Source organism: Schistocerca nitens, chromosome 6 (assembly GCF_023898315.1).
Source record: "Schistocerca nitens isolate TAMUIC-IGC-003100 chromosome 6, iqSchNite1.1, whole genome shotgun sequence".
NCBI lineage: Eukaryota > Metazoa > Arthropoda > Insecta > Orthoptera > Acrididae > Schistocerca > Schistocerca nitens.
Window position 1 is genome coordinate 77,094,202 of NC_064619.1, and position 15,938 is coordinate 77,110,139.

The 15,938-nt window shown below is 42.7% G+C and overlaps 1 protein-coding gene across 1 annotated transcript in view; it reads right to left on the bottom strand.

Moving 5' to 3' along the window:
• Positions 1-15,938, bottom strand: part of LOC126263233 (pikachurin-like) — a 1,086,760-nt gene that overhangs the window by 1,042,301 nt on the left and 28,521 nt on the right. The gene's annotated exons all lie outside the window — the stretch shown is intronic.

Sequence of the window (15,938 nt, forward strand, 5' to 3'; positions counted from 1 at the left end):
AAAGCTGTGAGTACCGGGCGTGAGTCGTGCTTCGGTAGCTCAGTTGGTGGAGCACTTGCCCGCGAAAGGCAAAGGTCCCGAGTTCGAGTCTCGGTCGGGCGTACAGTTTTAATCTGCTAGGAAGTTTGATATCTATCTATTTGATAGTAATTAATTAAAATCCTGGCTACTGTTTGAATAGTATTTGTTTGGTATTAGTCTCAGAAATGTTTTCTCTTCTTTTTATACTGTCAATATGTTGAACTCTGTAGCAACCATGTGGGGGCTCCACTCCTTCAATATGGCGAACGTCCTGAACCTTCCCACCCCAATTTCACCTACCACTGTCACTTAGAAGCATCACTTAACAGAACTAATTAACGAACTCTTCTCTTGAAGTACTATGTTCAACATTTACAGAAGTAAATGTCCATCTGTAACATGAATACTTCGTCAGTGATACTCGGTGACGCTGGCTGTTTCAGCTGAGGTCTGGAACTGGGGCAGAGTGCTTCCATGCTTGGATCTGCATTGACAGTGTACTGAGAGAAAGAAAGGGCGTGTATTATCAGCCTCTCTCACTCGCCATTCGAGACCGCAGTCTATTTGTGTTCTTAGTTACGCACAGGGTTGGCATTTTTTTGTCTAAGTATTGTAAAACGTAAATATCTTTCCACTTTCAGACGTTTCATCACTCTTGTGGGAGAACGCTAGTAAGAAAATTAGCAGGCACTCGTGCAACCTTTGCAACGCCTTACGAAAACCACGCAAAGAACAAAATTAATATTAAGAACACAAAACGTCCGTCACTATGTTAGGAGAGGGGCTCTGCGAGAATAGGGTAACCTCCAATGCTGGCAGGTGACGTCACCATCCGCAATCTCTGTAGCAAATTCAAGACTTAAGAACTTCACAGGCGGCACAGACAGTTCATCACTTACGTAACTGATCCAGTAGTGGCGCAGTTGGCGGCAGATTTTCAGGCAACCACGTGACGTGCACGATACAATGAGATGCTGCTTTTGAGCGGAAAGTCGCTCGTTTAGGACTGGCTTTATTTAGGACGTGTTTCGCGGCATGATGCACTCGGCTGCAGTGACGTTTAGTAACCGGAAACTGATATTACGTGACCATTCCACCTGTTTACAGACACCACACCCTGTGTATCTATCTTTCACCGATTTCGTTCTTGTCGCGATGCTGCCCGCTTCGTTTATACGCTTTCGTTGCTGCTGCTGCTTAGTTTCATTGTTTTGAGTGAATATGAGCTCCACGGGTAGTTCAAGGGAAATGGCTTGTAAATGTAAACAAGGCACTTCCGAGTTTGAAGCATGAGAAATCCATTACGCTGTCGTGGGAAATATTCATGAAATAAATTAAAAGTGAGACTTCGTCTATTTTTCTAGGTTTGTAAATAAATTCTTGTTGAGTAAAGTGTTATCTTATTACGTTGTTCTATTCAAGAAACTGAACCCCTACCCTGTAACTGAATGTTGTGCAATTACTTTTTGTCATGAAATACTATCATCGTACAATGAAACAAATTACCACTGGTCCACATCATTTTAAGATTACCTACGTTTTGTGTGTAAAACTGCCATAAAAGAAAAGTACGACGTTCGGGAAAAGCCAGATAATTTACGAAATATATTTCATGTCATGCTGATCTTCATGAAAGCTGAATAAGGAATCCGTGGATTTTAAATACTGTCCAGCGAAGGAGTCTGTGATTTCAAAACTAAATATTTCGCAAACCATAGTCGGTGGACGAGTACAACAAAGGGTATGTTTATTGTGAAATCTGTAAGAATTTTTGAAAGAAATTACACAGAAGTTTTCAAATTAGTCGAAAAAATTGCTAACAGGTAACGCTGTACACTGTAAGCTCGTATGTATCAGCGTGCGTAATTAAGCTTGTTCTTTGCACATACCAGCCTGGCTTGCCGAGCGGTTCTAGGCGCTACAGTCTGGAACCACGCGACCGCACTGGTCCAGGTTCGAATCCTGCCTCGGGCATGGATGTGTGTGATGTCCTTAGGTTAGTTAGGTTTAAGTAGTTCTAAGTTCTAGGGGACTGATGACCTCAGAAGTTAAGTCCAATAGTGCTCAGAGCCATTTGAAATTTTGCACATAGTGTTTGCAATCACATCACAAACTTTTTAGAATGTCCATCACTCGCAGTACGGAGATGAAAACCCCCAATGAAATTTGCTTTCATATCCTATAGTGCCTCAACGGAAATGGATTCAGTTGCCACACAAACTGCGGATTCAACCTCGTCTAGTGTGAAGGAGTGGTTCCAATTGACGGTGTCTTTCAATACACCCGACAAAAAGTAGCCTCAAGGGTTCATATAGGAAGAATATGGAGGCCAATCAATCCCAGCGCCAGTAAATTTGCAATAACCCATCTTTCATGAAGCAATTGGTGCCTGGACGATCACATAATGCCAACTGTGTAGCTACAAATTGTTCCAAAACTGCAAAGTAAGATTTAGACTAAAATATGTATCACGAGATAAAAGAAATTATTCAGTTAGTTAAGGGAAACGAAAATTTAATAGTCATAGTAGGAAAAGGAAGACAGGGGAAACCAGTATTTGCATATGGAGTGGAGGAAAGGAAGAAAAGAGAAAGCTGCCTGTTAGAATTTTGCACACAGCGTAGTTTAATCATCGCTAGCACTTAGTTTAATAATTATGAAAGAGGACTGTATATCTGGAGACATCGGAAGGTTTCAGAGATTATACAATGGCAAGACAAAGATTTCCGAATCACATTTTAAATTGTACGACATCTCCCGGTGCAGATGTGAACTCTGACCACAATGTGTTGATTATGAGCGGTAGATTAAAACCGAAGAAATTGCTAACAAGTAGGAAATTAAGGAGATGGGGCTTGGTTAAGTTGAAAGAACCAGAGGTTGTTGTGAGTTTCAGAGGGGGGATTAGGCAACGATTGATAGGGAAACGAATACTGAAGAAGACAAATAGGTACTTTTGAGAGCTGAAATAATGAAGGCAACAGAGGATCAAATAGGTAAAAGACAAGGCTTAGTAGAAATTCTTGGATAAAAAAGGAGTTACTGAATGTAATTGCTGAAAGGAGAAAATATAGAAATTCAGTTTCAAAAATGAGATTCATGGGAAGAGCAAACTGACTAAACATGAATGGCTAGAGGACAAATGTGAGGATTCCGATGCAAGTGTCACTAGTCATTTCTTGATACTTTTGATCAGATACTGTACAATGTCAAGAGAGAAAAAATGATCTTCGCAGTTGTGATCCATTGTTTCTCACTCGCTTGTAGCGCAGTTTCACACACAACCATCAGAGTCCCAAGTGCATTCCTTAAAGACAGAAGGTTTCCTGTTGGGACCATGCTTCCTTTGTGAAAGTCTGTTCTCAGAAATCGGCACCTGCATCGATATTTACGAATGATTGTTTAAAATGACTGCTGGCTACCCAAACTGAGGAAGTAAAAGAAAACGTAAACCATAAAAGAAGGAATGTGTATATGTTATCAAGGAATATTGTTTGTCATAAAGTAAACTACACGTAAGCAAAGTCAGCTAAATGTGAGAAAATGATCAAACCAAGTATGAGATAAATCGAGGTAACGTTCACCCCAATTGCTAAAAGCCAGAGAAGTTGGGAGCCCATTAGCTCACAGGCGGGGCTGTATAGTAGAGTGACATACGCACACCCGCACGCACTTGCTCGGTCATTCGCGTGCATATGGCGCCTAGACTCCCTTGGGAGCTGGGGTTCTCTGGCAGTCCTAATGGCCACCCTGGACGGGGGGAAGTGCTACTCCTGAGTCATAAAAGTACCAGAGAGAGAGAGACAGAGAGAGAGAGGAAGCAGAGCACCAGCAGGTAAGCTTAACAGCGCCGCCTGCACGCCGGCCACCCGCACAGCATGTGATGACAAGGCACATGGTGACTCTTGGTCGCCTCCGGCGCTAGCTCGACAGATGTTCCCAACAGCTCATTACTTCGTATCGAAAGAAGCCGCTTATTTGCGAAAGACTGATCACATACTCCCAAACCTGCGTGCACATACGTGCTACAAGTGGCTAACGGCTGCCAGGGTTGATACTTCCCTGTCGAAAGCGCTACTGTTTCCGTCCTTTACGGAGACGTGCGATAATTCGGCATGTAAAAAATTATTGGAAACGTTTTGGTCGCTGGCAAACTTTTTTACTGCGACGCGTTTCGTTACATCCTCTTCAGAAAGCTGTGGCAATTGATATATAATACAAAAATCATAAATAGAAGATGCTAAGATATATGACAAAGAAAAATCTTGAAGCAACCCTAACTAAACTCATGTTAAAAAGTAAGTATATACAAATTGATAAAATAATGCTCTAACTATCAAGCAATACAAGTAAAATCTAGACTCTCATGTTAGATGTACACTTTATGTGCAATGTCATAAGCTCTTAACAATGAAACGTCGCATGCCAAACACCCTATTGCAGCACCTACGTGAACGTTGTAAACTCAAAAAGGCGCAGCATGGCGTTGTTATCGAAGACTGAAAACGCAGCATATCGACTCAATAAAGTTGGAATTTCATGAAATATAATCGTAAAAATCGTCTCCCAACTTACATCAGTTTTTACAAAGACTGTAACATATGTCACGAACAAAACTTATTGTAACATACAGACACGTAACGTTCAACCAATGACATACAAATTTTCAGTTTGTAAAATATAATAGAAAAGTCTTTTTTTTTCAATGTTACACCTAGTTTTTACAAAGATAATAACTAATAACATACATCATGCACAAAGCTTATTATGGCACACAGAAAAAGTAAAATGTGAAAATACTGTAAGCACAACAGCGAAGTACTCCAAAGAAAAATCGTAATATATAATCGAAGCCAATATTCTAGGGCTAACCATATTGCAAGGAAATTGTAATTACTTCATAGCAATGAAGAAGTACTAACCAATTGTATGTACACTGGGATATGCTACAAACAAAACTCTATTACAGATGAAAGATGCCATAAACATATGAAGAAACTGGCTCTGAGCACTATCATGCAGTATAAATTCCAAAGGTCCAGAATCCATAGAAATGGATGGAATAGGGAGGGGGTGAGGGGGACAAGGGGTGGAGAGGGAGGGGGAGGTGTGTAGGAAGGAGGCAGGGGATAATGGGGGACTGGAGGGAAGGGGAAGCATAAGGAAGGGGTGGACAAAGGATGGGGGAGGTGAGAAGGAAGGAGGCAGAAGATAGTGAGTGGTGGATGTTGCTAAAAATTGGAAGCTGGAGGAAGGGGGAGGTGGAGAAAAGGGAGCAGAATGAAGCAGGAAGGTGGAAGGGGGAAGCCGAGGAAGTGGGGCAGAATGAAACAGGGATGTGAGGAATGGGAGTAGGGCCTAGTGGGTGGTGGGGATGCTGGGGGATGGGATGGGGTGGAGAGGAGGGGGCAGAATTAAAGAGGGAGATGAGGAAGGGGGCAGGGGATATTGAGTGGGAAGCAGAATTGGACATTTTGGTGAAGAGGTGCAGGAAGAATCTTTTTATTAGGAAATTCGTTCCCTACGTTTCAAATGGAACAACGTCACAATAATCAGTGCTGAGTTGCTGCAAAAATACTCCATCGTATGATACAATGCCTATGAGGCGGAGGTGAACCCACAGTGGTCCAATAAGTATGAATGACGAAGAATGAACTGTTAGGCCATCTTTCAGTGAAGAACTGTGAATCATAACGGAAGTGGAGAATGTGTTCATCGGAGGTCGGCGTTCACAGTCGAGGCGAGAGTGGAAAACAGGGAAATCAGTGACTGGGTGGTTTGCAGCATCTTACATGACATTTCAACATGACAAAATAGTGGCACCCACTGGATTCTGCAGCTGCTCACACGTATTCAAAAAGCCTCAAATAAGGCAATGCTGAATACACTGAGCTTTATTGACGACTTCAGTTGGTGTTTTAATTAAGGAGCTTACAGTTAGGTACAGCTGCACATGAAGTCTGTAGTTTCACCTGAATTTAGCTGCAGTACAGGTTCTGCGTTGCGAACAAGGACTATTCTACTTTTATCGCAACTAATAAAATGCTCATTGTAACTGATTCATGTGGGGGACTGATGTGAAGGCACGAGGAGAAGCCCCACTATGTGACTTCTTTGTCTTGAGTAGGAGTGAAGGGTGTAGGACCACTGTTAACGACTGTGGCGTGCCGTCTGATGACCAAGAACTTCAAGACACCAGCTTTATTCCTGTTTTGGTTGGCAGGAGAGCCAACACCGTGTTACTAGAAGGAGGCCGAAAGGCACGCGTTTTAGCTCACGCAGGCTGGCGTGAGGTCTGGAACAGGACAAGGAAATAAGAATTTAGAAAAACGGACGTAGCTGGTGGAATACTTAACTTCAATCCATTAATGGTGAACGTCGGTCTTGACGGTACATGAATCAATATCAATAGTAACTGATAATGGCGCCTTGCTAGGTCGTAGCAAATGACGTAGCTGAAGGCTATTATGCTAAACTATCGTCTCGGCAAATGAGAGCGTATTTTGTCAGTGAACCAACGCTAGCAAAGTCGGTTGTACAACTGGGGCGAGTGCTAGGAAGTCTCTCTAGACCTGCCGTGTGGCGGCGCTCGGTCTGCAATCACTGATAGTGGCGACACGAGGGTCCGACGTATACTAACGGACCGCGGCCGATTTAAAGGCTACTACCTAGCAAGTGTGGTGTCTGACGGTGACACCACAATTCCTACCAGTCACATTCTATATTCGAATCGTGTACTATGATGATAACCATAATAATTAGACAAAGTAATTTATAGTCATCACCATGATCAAAGCATCCTTTAAACATAGGCCTATGTAAAACATCTGCTTCATTCCAAAATATCCAACTGTATCCAACTGTCAGTCCAGAGTGAAACACATGAACTGTCGTCACTGTTATTGCCTACTCTTATTGTTGTTGTTGTTCATATTATTATTATTATTATTATTATTATTATTATTACTAGCGGATGAACCCGGCGTTGCCTAGATATTTATTTGTAGCTGTGCATCAACGTCTGTACCATGCAGGGTATGGTCTTGTGCTTAATGTTTGTGACGTCATATCTACTGACCTATGTGACGTACGGTGATATAACACTTTATGTGCGTTCAGCGGCATATATGGTTACTGCATACGAAATTTATTTCGAATAGAATTGGTCGCAAACAAGTTATAAATTTGAACGTCATGCAGGACGCGGCAGTTTTTCACGCTTCTCAATGTTTATGACGACATCTCTACTGAGCTATGAGACGTACAGTGAGATAATTTTGTTCCTAGATTCAGTTGCATATGACGATACTGCCTGTAAAATGTAACGCGAATGCAGTTAGTAGTAAAGATTTACTAAATTTTAACGTCATGCTTCATGTGGTTCTTTAACTGACCGAATAGTGAAGAAATAGTAAGCAACAAACACTCTCCCTTGCATCGTTTTGTAGCGGTTATCAGCGATAAAAATTATTATAAAGCTTTGAAATTATGTGTAAAATTTCTTGCAAGTCCCTAGGTTCTCTTATTCTCAAATACTAGATGAATTAAGTCTGGGAATTCATGAATCGTTAGCGGCGCTTCTTCTTTGCCTCCATCTCATTCCTTTCGTAAATAGGTAGTTCTTGCATCAACAGTCATTGTTGCCTGACATTGACATATATGCGTACCGTGTTTGGATGAAATCGGTCCAGTGGTTTAAGAGGAGATGTGGCAAACAAACACACACACACACACACAAATTCATTTTTATAATACATATATATACGAGGTGTGGCTAGAAAAAAACCGGACTAGTACTGGTGAAACAATAAAACGAATGCAATAAGGCTGAAAGTCGCGTGGCCTGTCACGTGACTCTCGCTCCGCCTACTGCTCGAGTTTCATCTGCCTCCTGCACTCAGTCTGCCCGTGGCGTCTGTTTTAATTAGTTGACGTTTTGTCTGTGCGTCGGAAAATGTTGAGTGTACAGACCATTGTCAGCAAAAACTGATGCAAACATTGAAAAAATCGGTAAACTTGCTCGACACTTTCCTTGTCAACTCCTGTTAACTCAGACACTGCTCTGATTGTTAAACGGCGATCTTGTCGAACAAGTTTACCGATTTTTTCAATGTTTGCATCAGTTTTTGCTGACAATGGTCTGCCAGTGCGAGTGTCATCACTGGTGTCTTCGCGGCCATCTTTAAATCGTTTAAACCACTCAAACACTTGTGTTCGCGATAAACAATCATCGCCGTACACTTGTTGTAACATTACAAACGTTTCACTTGCAGATTTTCCTAGTTTGAAACAAAATTTGATGTTAACACGCTGTTCTTTCTGTACACTCAACATTTTCCGACGCACAGACAAAACGTCAACTACTTAAAACAGACGCCACGGGCAGACTGAGTGCAGGAGGCAGATGAAACTCGAGCAGTAGGCGGAGCGAGAGTCACGTGATAGGCCACGCGACTTTCAGCCTTATTGCATTCGTTTTATTGTTTCACCAATACTAGTCCGGTTTTTTCTAGCCACACCTCGTATAATATGGATTCTTATTATTATTACTATCATTTTTATTATTGCGAATATCTTCTTGTCGACCTTACATAACTTGTATACAATCATTTAAATGTTCTGTAGATTGTCTAACGTTCTGCGGTGTTAATGCTACAGAAGCAAATCTCATTGTCTATTTGCAGCTCTACACTACGAGTATACATATTTACATCCATCTGTACAAACCACTGTGAACACCATGGCATGCCATGGTTCTCCCCTGTAACACGTATTGGGGTTTGGCGTATAGAATATGGGAAGAATGACAGCGGAAATGCATCTGTACATGCCGGAGTTGGTCTAATCTTCTACGCGCAGCCTCTGCAATAAGTTGTGCGCTGTGGCGTATTCGAGTTCTGTCGGCACGACGGTTCATTAATCTTTATAAGTAAGGATTTGGGTTAGTAGACCACTATTTTCAAGCCTCTGAGAAATACGTTTCCATGACATTCTCTTTGAGTAAAATAAAACCGATGATTATTCGTGGTGCCCACCTTTGTATACATTCAACACCTCCCTTATTCCTCTCTGCTGTGTGTCCCACACACTTGAACAATATTCTACAGGCCAACAAGTGACGGGACAGCTTTCCAGGACCGACAAAAATTCCAAATCTCTAAATCCTCCTTTTTTCAGCTTACGTCAACTAATTTCTCATGGTAACAATGTAAACAAGGATTGTGTTAACTACTGATTTATTCTCCAATCGCTACACCTTTTTAGCTGATGTCAAGAAACGAAGAATCCATGGGCTGACACTGTTTAGTTTGTCGCTTATCATTCACGAACTTTTATTTTCGAATATCTACGTGCTGGGCAAAGCCAAATCTTTCGCTCTCTATTATTGTTGCAAAAAATGCAGGCAATTTAGTTTTTAGGTGAGATACAAGCCCCGTGTCTTACCACTGTTCCAGGATGCTCGGCATCTTTTATCGCTGCTCCCTTCCCAACAAGTGAGTCTAACATTTCGCGGTGTATCATTGAGTTCTGTGTAGCCACAATGATAAGGTATAATCCTTTTCCTTATAGTCATAAACATTTAAAATTTTGTACTTTAAATATATGGCTAAACTTACGAATAGCAATAAGATTCATTGTACAGCACATAAAATCTTCGTAGGAAATTACAAGGAACCAAAGCAGAACAAGTAAAAAAGAAAAACGAAAAACTTGATATGATTCTAGCGTGAACTGATGCTGCGATGCTGCGACACGGGAGCTTAAACACAGATTCTACGCCGGCCGTTGTGGCCGAGTGGTTCTAGGCGCTGCAGTCTGGAACCGCGCAATCTCTATGCAGGTTCGAATCCTGCCTCAGGGCATGGATGTGTGTGATGTCCTTAGGTTAGTTAGGTTTAAGTAGTTCTAAGTCTAGGGGACTGATGACCTCAGCAGTTAAGTCCCATAGTGCTCAGAGCCATTTGAACCAGATTCTACGAGCTGGAGCACCCGATGATCAGGTGACCAACTTCTAGTCAGTCCAGAGAAAAGAGTAAATAAAGGGCTGTTCTCGAAAGCAAAGCAGTAGAACGACCAGAATGGTTGTAACAGTTTTCCATACAGTAGTTCTGCAGGACAGCATTCTATGAAGTTAAACAAAGGTTTGTAATACCAGGAAAAGAGGAAATTAGTTACATGAAAACTTTAGGTAGTACTTTACCATTAAAGTGTGAAAGAGATGGCTATGAGAAGAACGAAATACATATCGTAAACCATTTATATCGCACAGAAACTAGTGATGAAAATCCAGGATCGATTAATGTGGCGTGGAGTTGAAATGACAGAAGCAGAAGAAGAAGAAGATGCAAAAACTACAGTGGAAAAAATTGACTGCTGGCAGCTGTGGCCGAGCGGTTCTAGGCGATTCAGTCCGGAACCACGCTGCTGCTACTGTCACAGGTTCGAATCCTGCCTCGGGCATGGATGTGTGTGATGTCCTTAGCTTAGTTAGGTTAAAGTAGTTCTCAGTCTAGGGGACTGATGACCTCAGATGTTAAATCCCTTAGCGCTTGAGCCATTTGAACCAAAACTGACATAAATGAGGAGTGTAGATTATGGAGAATGCTGTGTGTAGCATATATTCAGAAAGAGAGAGAATTGGTCCGCAGCGTAGAAATAAGAAATGCAGTTATGAGATTTCTCTGTCATGGATTATGAAGCTGAGTTGTTCCTGAGTCTCAGTCACTACGATTCGTACGAATAGAAAATAGTTTCAGTGTGAAATAGATTAGACAAACAACCAAATCATTAAATCTGAGCCACCACGTAGCAAGTTAAACTGCTTTACTTGTACTTTGCTCGGCTCCAAAAAGAAGATGAAGGAATGTGATTATTATTTTTTTAAAAATTTAATGGACACGGCTATAAAAGGATAAAGCAGCTCGCTGAAAAATCATTATTGACAACGTTTTTGGGAGCTCTGATAAAGTCGAAGAGTTACATTGTGGCGGTCCAACGAGTCTGAAGTGCGTCACACAGTGGAAGAGCAACGGAAGTTGCGGCAGCAGCGCACAGGATGCCAAGCCGTCCATACGTCTATATTAAGTAAAACAATGGGAGATTAAAGCCGAAGAACACTGTGCCGTTTCACCGGCACTGACAAATTACCCCGTAATTTTCCGTGACGCGGCTCCCTATTGTCCTCCGCGCTCCGCACTGTCACCCTACATCACACAAAGGAACCGCTGAATAACTCGTACAGAGTGTGTGTGTGTACATTCGCGCAGGTCAAACATCGTGCAGCATGGACTTGTGAACAAACGAAAAATTTATTCACTGAGGAATCGGAGCAAAGCACACAAAAATTTCACGGTCCTGGTTCTCTATTATCAAACTGAGAACGACTTCAAGAAACCAGAGAAGGACAACGCATGTATGCAACAGTGTAATCTATAAGTGTTGAGCATCCCGTTAGAAAGGAGTTCACTTGGGAAGAAGCGACAGACAAGTTCAGAAATACATTGAAGCAAAAGAAATCGCAAACTAAAAATTATTAACGCAGAGTAATAAGATCTAGGGAATATATTTGTCTAGGTAACATATTTAAGTGACTAACATCGCAAGATCGCAGGTTAATACAAATGCAAGAAAAGCTACTGCAAAAGTGAAACGCTGGTACATTAATAACCGGTGTAACCGCCAGACCATTGAATGCAAGCAAGCAAACGTGCATGTGTTGTATTGTACAGGTGCCAAATACCAGATTGTGAGATGAAGTCCCCCCCACCCTGTTGGACTTGGTCAGTCAATATGGGGACGGCTAATGCCGTTTCTGGATGACGCTGGAGATGTCGTCCGATGGTGTCTATATATGCTCTATTGGAGAGAGAACTGGTCACTGAGCAGGCCAAGGCAACATGTTGACATTCAGTAGAGCGTGTTGGGTTACAACAGCGGTATTTGGGTGAGCGTTATCCTGTTGGAAAACTCTCCCTGGATTGGTGTTCATGAATGGCACCATGACAGGTAGAATCACCAGACTGACGCACAGTTTTGCAACCAGGGTGCGTGGGATTACTTCAATAGTGCTACTGGTGTCATACGAGATCGTATTCCAGACCATAACTCCAATTGTACGTACAGCGTGTCTAGCACTCAGGCAGGCTGGTTACCGTCTCTTAACGGGCCTCCTAACCAACACACGGCCATCACTGACACTGAAGCAAGACCAGCTTTCATCAGGCCTCCACCCTGCCCTCCAGTGAGGTCTCGCTTGGCCCCGCTGAAGACCCAAATGGCGGTGGTTTGGGGCGGTGGAATACAGGCTGCAGGGCATCTGGCTCGGTGCTGTTCTTAGAGTAACAGATCTGTAACAGTTCGTTAATTCACTCTGGTGCCAACTGCTGCTCATGTTGCTGCTGCACCTGCCGTAGGACGCGGCAGAGCCATACGGCGAACATAATGTTCTTCCCTCTCGTAACGCCACATTACCGTCCAGAGGCCGGTTTTCTTGCGACCGTACATTCTCGTGGCAACCACTGTCAGCAATCATGTACAATGGCTACATTCCTGAAACTCTTTCAACAAACTCGCAGAACGAACATCTAGCTTCTAGCAGCCCTATTACCCGACCTGTTTCATCCTCAGTGGTGTATTGATGACGGGGTCCTTGCTACCTTAACCGCATCCTTGACTAAATGAACTCATCTCGAATGTAACTAACTCTCACGGCTATTACAGCATGTATTTAAAAGTAATCAGATTTGTATCTTCATAGAGGCGCTACTAGGGTCTCTCTTGTGCGACTAGCGAGAAATTTGAATAAACATCATCTCACAAATGCAAAAAAAATTCTTACAAACTTTAGTTTATCTCGCACGGTTCCTTCTTGATGCTGTGATTTTTTTTCCGCCGGTGTTTTACTTTCTCCTGACGAGACTTAGGAGAACTATGGAATATCTGAATCGAAGTGCAAAAGATAAAGTTTCACACTCACCATACTTTTCTGGAGGGTGATTGTGCTCGCTGGATTTTACTGACGTTTCACGATTATAAACGTGTGCTGTTTCCGAAAAACCAAAATATGAGGTTGTGCCGAGCGAGGTGGCGCATGGCGAAGGGAGAGTACTCGAATTCTGGAGTAGCCTAGTTTGCTCGGATTCCACAAAATACTAGTGCCGAGCTGGATCGAGGGAGATTGTCCCTCCCCAGCCGTCTCCAGTCAGTTGGTGCGCTCCAGATGCCTCATTCACTGACAGGACACTAAATTTTTATAAGCTTTCCTTCTTCCGGCGGGAATCCTTAACTTCTTAATCCGTAATTTCGGCTGCAAAGAGACATCGAATCGGACGAAGTGTAAGTTAAAAGCGGGACACATGACGCGGGAGGACAGACGCCGCACTTCCAAGAAATTCGTCAGCAGACATTGTTGTGCGAGCGCAGCTCACTGTTGTTGTAACCGCTGGTGAGATCAATTTACTCCCAAGTTTTTGTACTTCAGGAGCGGAAAATAGAGGAGAAATTTAAGAAAATAGCATTTCGAGACCAAGGTAAGTCAAGGAAATTTTTCACGATTCCTTTTTAATTGTATGACTAGTAGATGCGCGCCTAGTAGCTTATAACTTGTAATTAGATTCTGGTTCAAATGGTTCAAATGGCTCTGAGCACTATAGGACTTAACATCTATGGTCATCAGTCCCCTACAACTTAGAACTACTTAAACCTAACTAACCTAAGGACAACACACAACACCCAGCCATCACGAGGCAGAGAAAATCCCTGACCCCGCCGGGAATCGAACCCGGGAACCCGGGCGTGGGAAGCGAGAACGCTACCGCACGACCACGAGATGCGGGCATTTAGATTGTGCAGTAGAAACATTGTAGGTTATGTCGGTAGAGTAATGGCTTCTTCCGATAACGTCCTTGGGGAAAATGGGGGTACCGCATCCTTCCCTACGAAAATGGACAGATGACGCACTATTACTGTGGGACAGATGCCGTAATGCTTGAAATGCTAACAGGAGTCCATACGGTTTTGTTTTACAGATAAATGCCGAGAAAACGCATTAGGACAACAGACAGGGCAAAATGGACTGCAGAAGATCTGTTAGAGTTAGTTAAACTAGTGAAGAGACAGGTTTTGTTAAAAGGAAAGCAGCTCGGATGAGAAATAACCCGAACGAACGTTAAGGAGAAGGCTTGTTACGCACAATTTCAAGAAACCAGGGTGTGGACCATCATCATACTTGGGTGAAGATGCAGAAAGGAAATCCGTTGCCCATATAAAGAAGTTGCAGTAATGTAGCTTTGTTCCCAAACCGTCAGACGCCAGGCAAATAGCTTTCAATTTATCTGATCAGATGGGACTGAAAAACAAATTCAACAACGAAAAGAAACTTGCAGGGAAAGATTGGTGTCTCTCATTTTTAGAACGCAATGAGGGCTTAAGCAGCGCAAGGGCTTTCTGTAGCCAGAGCGATCGGAATGAACAGAGACGAACTCAATTCTTGCTTCGATCTGTTAACACAAACGTTTACCGCAAATGGGCTTTTGGATAAACCAGGTAGTATCTACAACGTAGACGAAACTTGTCTACAGTTAAACAATGAGCATGGGAAGGTTGTTGCGGCAAAAGGAAGCAGAGATGTCCATGTCATTACTTCTCCTGAAAGAGGAGAGACAATAACAGTTATTGCATGCTGTAATGACGAGGGAAATTTCTTACCACCTTACTGCATTTCCAAACGAATGAATAAAAACAAGACGCTGAGGACAACATGCCTCCAGGATCAGTTGTTGTTATGAGGAGGGAATCCTCTTCTGTCAACAGTGATATTTTCATGGATTGGTTCAAAAACCATTTCCTTCCTAGAAAGGCGCCTGGCCCTACTCTGCTTCTGTTAGATGGTCATGCCTCTCATATGAATTGAGTCACCCTTTTGGATATAGCTGTTGAAAATGAAGTGTCGATTATTTGTTTGCCTAGCCACACGACACACTTTTTACAGCCACTTTTGGATTTATTTTCTGATAACTTTGGAACTGTGAATGACGAGCGGGGAGAACGCTTCCACCAGCAAATTTCGGACATGGAAATAATATGCCAAGGGAAAGTGGACTGCATCAGTGTTAGCCGATTACTGCTGGACACTGTGGTATCGATAGCTACGATGCCAAGACGGAGGTTGGCAGTACTACGAGCCACCGACGACAGCGCACTCTAGCCGGAGCGGGAGAGCTCTACGAGCCCCGATCCAGATTCTACCCATTTCATCAAGAGCAGACGGCCTGGAAACATCGCTTCAACCTCAGCTTGCTATTGAGAGTATGTACTACTTACGACGGGTCTAAGGCTTCACACCTCAGTGCAAAGTTATGTATTCAGTTAATATTGTGATATAGTAAAACCATTTCTAAGAAGAGTACCGAGAATCTTACCTCACCTGCTCCTACTCATTTCCTACATTCGGCCTACCCTTTCAGTTTACAGGAGCGGACCCACGCGCCGCCTTCCAGGCGGGATACAAAAGCAGAAAACTACAAACACACTGGCAAAGCGGTTGCTCCTTCAGTGACCTTCCATCGGAGGAAAAACACCAAAGTTAATACTTGCATATGCTCATATATACAATAATGTAAAGTTATCATAACTTCAAAACGAGAACTAATCTTACGTTTTCATTAACATTTTCGCTATCAGCATACCGAAAACATAAAGATTAGCTGTTTTCATGCAGTTGCAGAAAAAAGTAAAATGTTGTTGGCTACTGTTACAGTCATCACACGTTGATGTTCTGAACACAAAATACATCTTATCTCAATCCAATGGAACACACCTAGGTCTCTCTCGGATAACTCCAGGTTCACAAACCGACGGTCCATAATTTACGTGAAGTGCATGATATTACTTAAACACTTCGTGTGACACACCTATGC